We start from the raw sequence: 11,525 nt of genomic DNA on the forward strand, positions 1-11,525 counted from the left end.
AGTAATCATGTGTTATATTTTTGCGGTTGTATCTAGAAGGGATACAGTTACAGGAAACAAACAATAAATATTATTTTCAACCAATTATATTGCGTTTTTATTAAAGTCTACACCTACCCCAACCCTAAAACTACCGTAATGCAGATACATTAAATATCATTGTTAAGCACAAGAAAAAGGACGCGGTATTGATGTGCGCATGCGCAATAAACCTTGGTGGGAAAATCTGACGTGTAGGATAAAATGTCAGGACACCGGCACTCTGCAAGAACAAAACCTTGTTTCGGCAGCCACTTTAAGCATGTTCCCTATAACATAATTATTCTATAATACTATGTATTCAAAAGCTGCTCGGGTCCACATTTTAAGCCTGCTGGAGCACATTAAGCAGCAGCAGGACCAGCTGGTCAATCACCTGAGCAGCAGGTTGCTCAAGAGCCAGAGTATCCTGAATGCATTCAGCTGCCCATCGAATCACTGGAAGCGGTGGATAAGCTTTATGAAAAAATTCATTTACACATGTATGTGGTTGATGAGCTGATGCTTTAACTGTAGGCTACCTCTCTAAACCACAAACGCCTTCTTTAATCACTTTTTTTGCTCTCTTCTCTTTAACTATTGACAGAACTCGAAATGTTTTTAACCAATGCGACCGAGTAGTACAGACCAAAACTCGACCATTTTTCAGCAGCAATAATCAGTCAAATTTGCGAGTCCGTTCAGTGGCATTGTTTACGTTCTGTGCCGACTTCCGGATTGATGACGCGTCGTGAAAACCCTCTATGGTTAAAGTGTACTGCTTAATGAACTAACAAGCATTTATGGTGAACTAAAATATAACATCATTTATATTGAAGCTTGTCAATTGCATTTAAATACAATTGAAATCACACATTTATAACGACACAGTTGCAATTTACAGTAGTAGATTTAAACTATATTAACTCTAAATGTAATATCTAAATAGTACACTATATATTATCAAGTGCTTCATATGTATTTTAATCAACACAATGAGTGTACTCATTTAAAAGATGACAAAAGATTATTGAATTATTTTAATGTTATCTCTATACAGGAGCATTTTGCAAACTAAAATAATTTTTTTTTGAAGCAAAAGTAGCTCATAAAACTGCAATTTATCCAACACAAAAAGTACTTTTTTCCCATAGTGTAGTGTTGCAAAATGCTACATTGTTGTTTTTGCTTTATTGTTTTGCATGTGCAACTCTGCAGCTGAGTAAATAGAGTACATAATTAAATATCCAAAGCTGTCTTCTCTGCTCCATTTGTATGTAGCTTTGGTAAAATTAATTCATGCTTTAGTGAATTGGTTTGTTTGAATGCTTTGTGTAATTAATTTACTTTCCCTGTGCTGTTGGTTAAGAAATATTTAGACTAGAAATTAGATTAGATGTTTAGAAATGTCCATATGTTTTTGATTTGATTAAATGCATTTTCTGTTTAGACTCCTTCAAGTCTGATTTGCTCATATGATAAGAAAATTCCTTTATATAGTAAAAAAGAAGAAGAAAAAAAAATGGTGCTGAATTTTACTTTAAAATAGTTTTCACGTAGAAATTACTAGTAAATGTAATGAATGATTACAAGAAAATGACTAGTAACACATTGGAAGCAAGAAATCTTGAAGTGGAAAGGCTGAAATAGTGTTTTCTTGTAAAACACACTCCAATAATCTGTTTTATTGACAACTACAGAAAATATGGTTTTACAGTGTGCTCCAAAAAGTGAAACAAAATACAAGAGTCAAATTCTCCTTAATTGCATTTGCTAAACTTACTATACATTTCCAAGTCATTATACAAACATACTGTCTGCCTGCCATGATTAACCAATGAGAATCAAGAATTACAGAGCACCACAATAACATCAAACGAGCAAACAAGATTTGATGTTCAGGCTGTAATTAAAGATTAATGGAGCTTCGGAAAGTAAAAAAAAAATAAATAAATAAAAAAAATAAATAAAAGCAAATATAAGCTATAGATCTGCGTTCCTGTATATGTTATAAGTCAGAAACCTGGTCTGTGAGATTTAATAATATTTGAGCATAGATAATGCAAAGATAACACCGCTGCAAAGAGGAGAACACAAAATTAGGCTTTTTGGAATGAGGAGATATTCCAGCTAGTGGAAACTTGGTAGTGAGCGTGACTAACACCATTCATTCAGATCTTAACAAAACCAAAGTTCATCGTTACATCATCTGTTTGCAGGATTTATCATCAAACATCTCTTCCAATTATGTGGAGGTGAAAGCATGTAAGATGGCTTCAGATCACTGTCTACAGGTTGTTACTAATGAGTGTTTATGGCTGCAGGAAATGGACTCTAAAGCCATACAAGCATTCATGCTGAGCAGCTTGTGAGTGCCAACAGAATGACTCAGGCTAGAAGTTCACGCAGACACGACTGGCTAGACACGCTCTGGAGAGGTGCGTGATAATTCTTCTTAGGCCACACACAGCGTAAATGTGAGAGGTTGTAGGAGATCCCATAGATCTCAAGGCTGTAAATCCAATGTGTAATTCTTTTTGTGAGACGCTACCAAGAAGTCACACATACTGCTTTATATAAGCACAGTGACAGACACTGATGAAAGCAATCACAAATCCTAACAGAGAAAGCACACTTGCAACGTCTGAGATGGATGCAGTTTGCAGAGTGCCGTTAGGTGTTTTTTGAGCTACAAGCATTTTGAACCTTTGAACATTTAGAAAATCATGGATTATTTAATGTCTAACAGACGATACAAACACACTAAAGGAGATAATATTTTATATTATTTTAAGTCATGAAATTTGTGATTAGTCGTTTACATCACATCTCAAATTATGTTTTTTTTAATAATAATCTGATGTGGAAAAATCAGTTTTTCTTTTTTTTTCAGTTCTTTATATTGTTAAGTGTAAATAGTGTATACTAAACATCCCCCCCCCCCATAACAGAGCTTTTAAAAAGTGTCGATTTCGGCAGAAATTATGTTGAATTTGTGTAATTTTTTGAAATTAATAGAGTTCATTTTTTTACACAAACAAATGTTTTATGCTCATTTTGTTTGGATTATCATATGTGAACCTGGAGCACAAAACCAGTCTTAAGTCGCTGTGGTATATTTTTTGCAATAGCCAAAAATACATTGTATGGGTCAAAATGATCAATTTTTCTTTTATGCCAAAAATCATTAGGATATTAAATAAAGATCATGGAATATGTAGATATTGTGTAAATTTCCTACTGTAAAAATAAATAAAATATGTGTAATCATTATTAATATGCAATTCTGAGAACTTAATTTTTAATTTATATAATTAAAATATATATATATAAATTTCCCTAATGTAAGAAAAAGAAAAGCTGAAATCTGTTAGTTCTAATTAATTTCAATCTCTGTGATCTAAAATTTTCCAAAATTGAAGTCACACTCAATTACTGATCTTTTGGATTCAAAAGATGCATGATTTATCCATTTTATTAAACTGCTGTACAACTGTTCAGTCAATTTGTGACTTAATTTCCAATGTTCCAGTTTTGTCTGCAATTTCCCATTTGATAAAACCAGTGGTGTATAAAGTCCCTGAAAAGCATACTCAAGTAAAAGTACTGATATCTCACCAGAAAAGGACTTTGGTATAAATTGATGTCACCATTTAAAATATTACCTGAGTAAAAGTCTTAAAGTATGTGATATTTATTATACTTCAGTACAAAAAGTATTTTTTAAATCTTAAATGTACGGTGGCCGAGAGGGGTCAACGCTACAACTTAAGAAAATACATGCAAATTGAAAAAAACATCAGCAAATGAAGAAAACATCTTCATCAGTTTGACAACACAAGTGTTGCAAATCATCACAACACATGCATATAACGAAACGCGCTGCAAAATATTGTCCGATCCTAATAAACCATAAATCAATTTAATAATTTAACACATCCATTGCTCAGAGCAATGCACATCATTGATATTGCACATCATTACAACAACACTTACCATATTATCGCGGACTCGAATTGAGTGGGAAATGAAATCATGCACAGTTGTGCATGGCGCGCGCTTGTTTGCACATGAGCAAAGGTGTTTTTAGGAGTCTAACTTGCAAATGCCAGACTCAGATTCGTTACATTACACCACTGGATAAAACACATTTCTAAAATCATTATAATGTACATTTTGTACATGATTATGATGGAATAATTGTACTTAAAAAAAAAAATTATTTGCCCATTTAAAATGAAGTGGTGAAAGTGATTAAACATGGTCAAAAAGAAATTGTGATAAAAACAACAACCATGGACACATTATGCAACAACCACCAATGTACACAGTGAAAGCGAGCCATACATTAATCTACACAGTAAATATTCTCACAGCTGTCTGGATCATCTTTTGATCTAAAACATGAAATTACTTGTCTACTTCCCCACCTGCAGTAGCAAAAGACAAAGTAGGAACATAAAGTCAGGGCCCATGAGGGGAAGGTGGTTGCGGCAAGGTCAAAGCCTGCTGATCATTTGTGTCTGTTCTGTGTATGTTTTGGAGACAACCTCATGTAGAAGCAAGCACAGCAAAACATGTCATATGTCTATGAAATCAAAACAGAAATACAGTGAGTGGGGCACAGTTGAAGGCATCATGCTCTGCGGTTGAGCTGAAATTAGGGCATATCACATCTGTTAAGCAAACTTCTCCCAATTGTTATTTTAGTGGCGATTGTTGATCTAAAATGAGTCATTAGTTAGTTGTGTACATAAGTCTACAACCTCAGCTCAAGGATTGGATGAAGCATGCTCGCTTGTTAGCTGAACGAAAGGGAAGATTCAGATCTGTGAGATGCGTAGACTTAACCTTGAACATGCAGTAAGAAAAATAATGTTTGCAAACCATAAAAGGACATAAAGTATGAACAGTGCACAAAGGTCTAAAAGCCTGAGACCACATCAAAATATCTGGGATTTAAATGAAAAGTTAAACATGGACATAAACAAAGTTTTAGATTAAAACTTTAAAACAAAGAAATCTTGTGATGCAAAACAAATAGGAAATATTTCAGAATCTGTACTATTTCTACAGTTGTGTTCAAAATTATTCAACCCCCTTGACTTGCAAGACAATTTGCTGTGGAGGATAACATTTTATGAAATAAATTTAACAAAGGCATCAGTAAAGTATTAGAGAAAGTTTGTTAATACACTTTTGAGTGATTCTGAGAATGGAACATTGATGAATCATGATAAAATTCGAATTGGCTCTTAACATTCATGTTCAAAATTATTCAACCCCCTTTGTGCAGAATCTTTTATTATTTAAAATCACCAATAAACGCTGTCCATAAGTGTTTAGAAGCTTCTGTCACCTCTCTACTACAGTTTTGGCCCATTCCACACCTGAAAAAGCATCAGATCACTGATAATCTTTGGATTTCACATTGCCACTGCTTTCTTCAAATTCAACCAGATATTTGAAATGAGAATTAAGCCTGGAGACTGAACAGGTCACTCAAGTACATTCTATGACTGATCCCTGAACCAAGCAGAAGTAGATTTGAATGTGTACTTTGGGATAACTGTCCTGCAGGAAAGTCAATTGATCATCAGCTTCAGTTTTTGCACCAAAGACATCACAATTCTTTTCAAAATGGCCTGATACTTCAAAGAATCCATGATGTCCTTCATACAGTCATGCTTTTCACTTCCTTCTACAGTAAAGAAACCCCATAACAGGACTGATCCACCTCCAAGTTTGAGGATGGAGATGGTGTTCTTCTGCTTATGAGCCAAAAAGTTCCAGTTTGGTCACATCACTCCATATAACATTCCTCCAGAGCTCCACAGGTCTACACAGATGAATTTTATCAAGTTCAAGTCTGCCTTTTGTTCTTCTTGATCAATGGTGGTATTTATCAAGATGTCTCAACATGAAGGCAATACTTGTCTAGTGTTCTTCTTACACACTGCTTTGAAATGGTTTTCCTCCTTTCATCGGGTCATCTTGCAAGTCTTTGGCTTGACATTGCAGGTTTTTCTCAGTTGCTCTGATTAAACATTTTATGATATTGTGCTTTTTCTTCCACACCCTACACCAAGGTTTTCTGGTAAAACACACTTTAAGCTAAGGAATAAGGCTGAGAGCTGTGTCTCTAGGAACTTTCAATGTCTTGGAAATCTTCATATAGCCTTAGCCTTTCTAAAGTAATACGATATTTCTTCTCTTTTTCTTTTGTGAGATCTCTGTTGACATTTTTGCTACTCAACTTCAACACATGCATGGGCTAACTGTATGTGTAACAGTTCAAGCTAATTCTGTTTTTAATAGACTTTCTAAAGGCTTAATTGTGTTTTAAGACTGTTTTATTCCCCACCATGCAAATAAGTGGTTTAAAAACAGCAATGTTGAATAGGGGTTGAATAATTATGACATAGCAGTTTTAATTAAAAATCTTATAACTCAAATATATTACATTATATATTGACAATATCACTTTTAATATAGATAGATGCTAGTTTTATTATATCCTGGATCTTCAGAAAAGCTTGTATTTGTAAAGTACTGCAGTCTCTAGGGGGTTGAATAATTTTGAACACAACTGTATGTCACTAATCAAATATTTGTGAAGGGCATGTGAACCCTTTTTACCTACCAGTTCTCATGGCAAATACATACCTGGGGGCACGTTTTCGCAAGACACGAAATACGTGCCAATAAGTACATTTCACTGCAGTTTCCAAAAATGAACACTAGAGGTAGTAAACTTCTGAAACCTTTTATTAATTGTCACACAAATTTAAAGAGTTTTGATTAATAAAGTGTCATTTTCGCACAATAATTTGAAGAATATCATGTTATGACTTCAAAACAATATTAATATGCTGGGAGATTTCAAAACTGATAGTCCCTAATGTGTACCAGAAGCAACGTAATAAAAACACAGCAATACGTTCCTAGATAAACATAATAAAAACGTGTCAGGGTTCATGTATTGAAGCCTTGTTTTTAGTGCCACTCAGTGGACATTTCTCTTTGAAACTTCTGTGAAACGGTAGGTAAATCCGTAGGTAAATCTGGTGTTGCAGAAATGTACCCAGAGGTATGTATTTCCCATGAGACTGGGTTACTTTTTACACAGACAAATACATGTTCATAATTCTTAAGAATAAATTATGATTAAAATGAAATGCCACCCTACACTATGTCAAAACTATAGTTGCCCATTAAGCATCTTCCGTTTTCTTACATTCACAATTTTCAAACAGTTTCAGTCAGCAAAGCTATTGTATGTAAATCAATCCATCAAATCAATCATTTTGATATTTCATCATTACACAATTCATCACTAATAGCACTGATGCGTAAAAATCATAAAATGGGTGGCGAAAACAATTCTCGCTGAATTCGATTCAACGTTTCATTGAAATTTCTGTGCTGATGTATAATTTTGGTCACACTTTAGTTTGGGGACCGATTCCCACTATTAATTAACTATTAACTATGACTTTTGACTAACTTAACTACTAATTTGCTACTTATTAATAGTAAGGTAAAATATGGTCAGTCAGAACAAGGCAATAATATGTGTTTTATAAATAGTAATAAACAGCCAATATACTAGCAATATGCATAAAAAACTAGTTAATAATTAAAATTGATCCCTAAATTAAGTGTAACCATTATTTTAAATATAGAAAGTTACAAGTATTTTCACTATACTCAATTTTTTTTAACCCCACTGTAAGTTGGAAAACAAAAATATGAGCTCAGTTATGATACAGAAAAAACAACAACAACCAATTCAAATGAAAACCATAGCTTGACAAATTATTTTATGATGTATTTGGAACAGAGGAATAATATCCTATAAACATTTAGATTGAAATTGCATCAGAATTTTAAACTGGAAATATATTTTTAGACTGAGTTTATAGGCTTCTTGCGAATGTTTCAAGGTTCATGAATACATTCAGGCATCTGTCTGGGCATGTAAACAATCCTCTTCTCCGTACAAAGATTTTTTTTTTTTTTTTTTACATTTGAACATTATTGCATGATCTAACTGTATTTAGAGAAAGCACTTGGGTTAAATGACTCTGTCAAACTATAAATGATGGCATTGCAATAATCTACCAAAAATGAATGTAATAACCTATACCAACAGTCATGCATGTCAAGCACATGTTTTTGTTATTTATTAGCATTTCTGTACTGACTTTGATAGATTTCAGCATCGTACCTCATTTTAAAATCATTCTATTAATTTATCACTCAAATGTTGCGTGAATCACCATGGGAACAATTTTCAAGCTCATGTGTGGCCATAGGGAAATTACATCTTGCTCTCTGTCAAAAGTCAGTCTTCTCTGCACAAACAAACACGGCTTATCCTAAACAGAAGCGCTCCAAAGCAAGCTTAAATACTCATAAAACTGTCTTGGCAGTACGTACAAGAGCCCCACGGCTGTCCTAACTCTGAAATCCATCAGAAGATACTATATGTTCTAGATAATTTCAGCCAGGTGCCAGTGAGAGTCAAACAGGACCCCAGAGTGCATGTTTGTGTCGGGTTTCCAGGCTGAAAACAGCTATTGGTATGCAGAAGTATTTTAGGTAACACTTTAGTATAGGGACCAGTTCTTGCTATTAACTTGGCTGTTAGAATGTCTATTATTAACATATTGGCTGTTTATTAGTACTTAATAAAGCACCTATTGTACACATAAAGCACATATTCCACACCCCCAATTCTACGCAATATCCAATATCTATCTTAATAACCATTAATAAGAAGCAAATTAGGACTTTATTAAGGCAAAAGTCATAGTTAATGGTTTGTTAATAGCGAGAAATGGACCTCAAAATAAAATGTGATTGTATTTTGTCTGTGAATATGGGATGCTGGGTGAGTAAAACTAGATACACCTCATCTATTTGTTTGGCCAGATGGTCAATGTGCTCTTATTGAGCCGTATAGTTAATAGGTCATTTTAATATTCACGGCCAATAACGGGACTAAGCTATAGGTTCGAGTCATCGGCCTGGGTAACTTAAACATCCAGGGGAGTTGCTGGCCGTGGCCCACCTGCCTCATTAGAAACCCTCATTACCTCTCATTACCACAGCGGCACGCTACGCTACGTGAGCACAGATCTACAGAGAGAAACCTTTAATTCAGGCTCAATGGGAAACATGACCCTGCTCATGAATAATAATAGCCGACATCATTGTATGGAAGGAAAATAGCACTGTCCATCTGCCTCAGGACAAGAGAGCATCTGGGAATTCGAAAGGCTTCACTCACTCAGTGTCAAGTAAACGTTGGGCTCTATCCAAACCCACTTCAAGAGGGCCATCTACCTGCAATTGGACCTAGACACCTAGGGCAAGCCTATATGTATACAGTTCTGGGGGAATTTCAAAAGATACGTTACACAGTACATAATCACAGTATTTTTGTGCAGGCTTCAAGAGGGACTTTATCTTTTGCAGATGTTCACTGAATTGCCCAACCTGTTCTGGATGGTATTCATTACCTTATGTGTTAACAAAAAAATTAATGAATTGTATACCGGTATTCCAACTTTACTGATTTATTACATAATTCTGCCAAATATTCATAAAATTCCTCTGCTTGCTAAGCAGGTCTGTGTTAATTTCTTCCTCCCGTTTGTGTGTTCAGACTTCAACAGCGGTCCCAAAGCCGGCTGACATGCTAACCACAGCTCCTTCCCAGATGAAAATGATAAAAATCTGTAACGTGTTCCATGTCTCGGAGAGGAATGAAGCAACGATAGCGGGACCCTCCGGTTGCGTAACATGAGTGGTTTGATGGATAGATGGAAATAAAAAGTGAAAGGAGGAGTGAGCAAGAGGTTAGAGGTTTTAGGGGTCTCTAAATTAGGAAAGCATACTTCTCCAAAGTCGAGGGGTCTCAAGCACCTAGCAGACCTCTTAGTTTTTCTCTTCATGCTTCAATTTCATGTCATTTCACACCCCAGAACGCTTGAGTTTTCATAATACCACATGTTATTCTTATCCAAACCACACAATTTGGTTTGGAATTCATTCATTCTACCTCTCTCTCTCTCCCTCTTTTAAATCCCTTAACTTTTTGAGGTTTATGAAGTGAGCTCCACTTCTGTCGGTCCTCTCCCCTCCAGATACCATTTAGTATATCACTCAAGTTATTTTTTTTCAATGCATGCATTACTTTTCTTTTCAGTAGCGCCTTGAGTCTTCCTGTCATAGGATACAGGCTTATTTAAAAGCTTCTCTTTTGCTTGTTGACAGGTAGCAAGCATTCACGAGCATTCCTCGAATCTCATAATTCAAAACATCAGCACCCAGTGCTGCTTACCTCACAGATGCTCTCCTCTCAAGTTAGGGAAATGTCAAAAACCCAAGTTGATGGTATTCCAGCTCTCAAGCTCTACACAGGCTTATCCCAAATGCAAAATCAGCGTTACACAATGCAAGTATCCAGGTCCTGTGCCATCCACTCCAGCCCTGCTCCCACACTCTCTTAAGGGAAATTGATTGTTCTGAAAAAGTTGGAGTCCCACAGCTACTCCCCTGACCTCCACTACAGGAGCCAACAGGTCCTAGTGCCTCCCCTTTCCCTCCCTCCTTTCTCTCTTCACGTCTATAGGCTGCAGAAGCTGTTGCGTAGCGCTGAGAGTAACAGGAAAGTGGAGCTTTGTTTAGACCGTGTTCACGAGATGATTCACTGCCGTGATTTGCTTGGCCCGTATCAGCCATTCAGATCTTGACATTTCCCCAGTCCTGTTAGTCATCGTTGGAATCACTTTACCTCATTAGTTGTTTCAAACTCTCTCTTTTTTTTTTTTTGTGAGTCATTTAGTCACAATCCAGTTTGCTCAGTCTTGGATATTTGCATAATAAAATATGAGGCAGTTGTGTTGCAGATGCAGAAAATCAGAGGCAGAATAAAGGATTGACAGAAATGAAGTTTCTTTTTTTAGTACAACTCCCATGAACGAAACCACAAAGGAGAATACAAAGCAGATGGAACTGCTTTGATCTGGGCTCCAACTAAAGTTCAGAGGCCCTGAATTGAATTGAATTTAAAGAAGAATTAGACTCACAGGAATTGCAGTTGACGTGAGTATGAAGTGAGTATGACATGAGGAGTTTTCTCATAGCGATCAAAAACCTGTTATTAATCATTTTGATGGAAATTCCCACATAGAAATGAACATCTCTTCAAATTAAAGATCATCCAGCGTTTCCATTGTTTTATTTATGTCCCTGTTGGGTTTTGAACTTAAAAGCATATATATAATGCAATTTGATGCCCAACACACCCAGATTTGAACTGGGACAGTCCGCTCATATATCATAACAGAGGGGTCTCGTCTCATTTTTACCAATGTGTCTTTCCTTTAGCTCTCTTATTTTAGTGAAAACAACGTTCAGATATTCATCTGCCGCCTCAAATGGAAAGTTGCACTAACGAACCAAGAAGTTTTATTTTTCTTTTGGGATTGATTTTA

The 11,525-nt window shown here is 35.6% G+C and overlaps 1 protein-coding gene across 3 annotated transcripts in view; it reads right to left on the reverse strand.

The window, feature by feature from the left end:
* LOC127944557 (neurotrophin-7-like) overlaps nt 1-10,597 on the reverse strand; it is a 31,981-nt gene extending 21,384 nt beyond the window's left edge. The window contains exon 1 of one of the 3 annotated variants that reach the window (XM_052540578.1): nt 10,370-10,597. The gene's annotated coding sequence lies outside the window, so the exon portion shown is untranslated. The remainder of the gene's footprint in view (nt 1-10,369) is intronic. The other 2 variants (XM_052540576.1, XM_052540577.1) reach the window with 2 other exon arrangements.
* Nucleotides 10,598-11,525: the final 928 nt, after the last annotated feature.

The sequence above is a fragment of the Carassius gibelio genome, chromosome A23, assembly GCF_023724105.1.
Source record: "Carassius gibelio isolate Cgi1373 ecotype wild population from Czech Republic chromosome A23, carGib1.2-hapl.c, whole genome shotgun sequence".
Lineage (NCBI taxonomy): Eukaryota > Metazoa > Chordata > Actinopteri > Cypriniformes > Cyprinidae > Carassius > Carassius gibelio.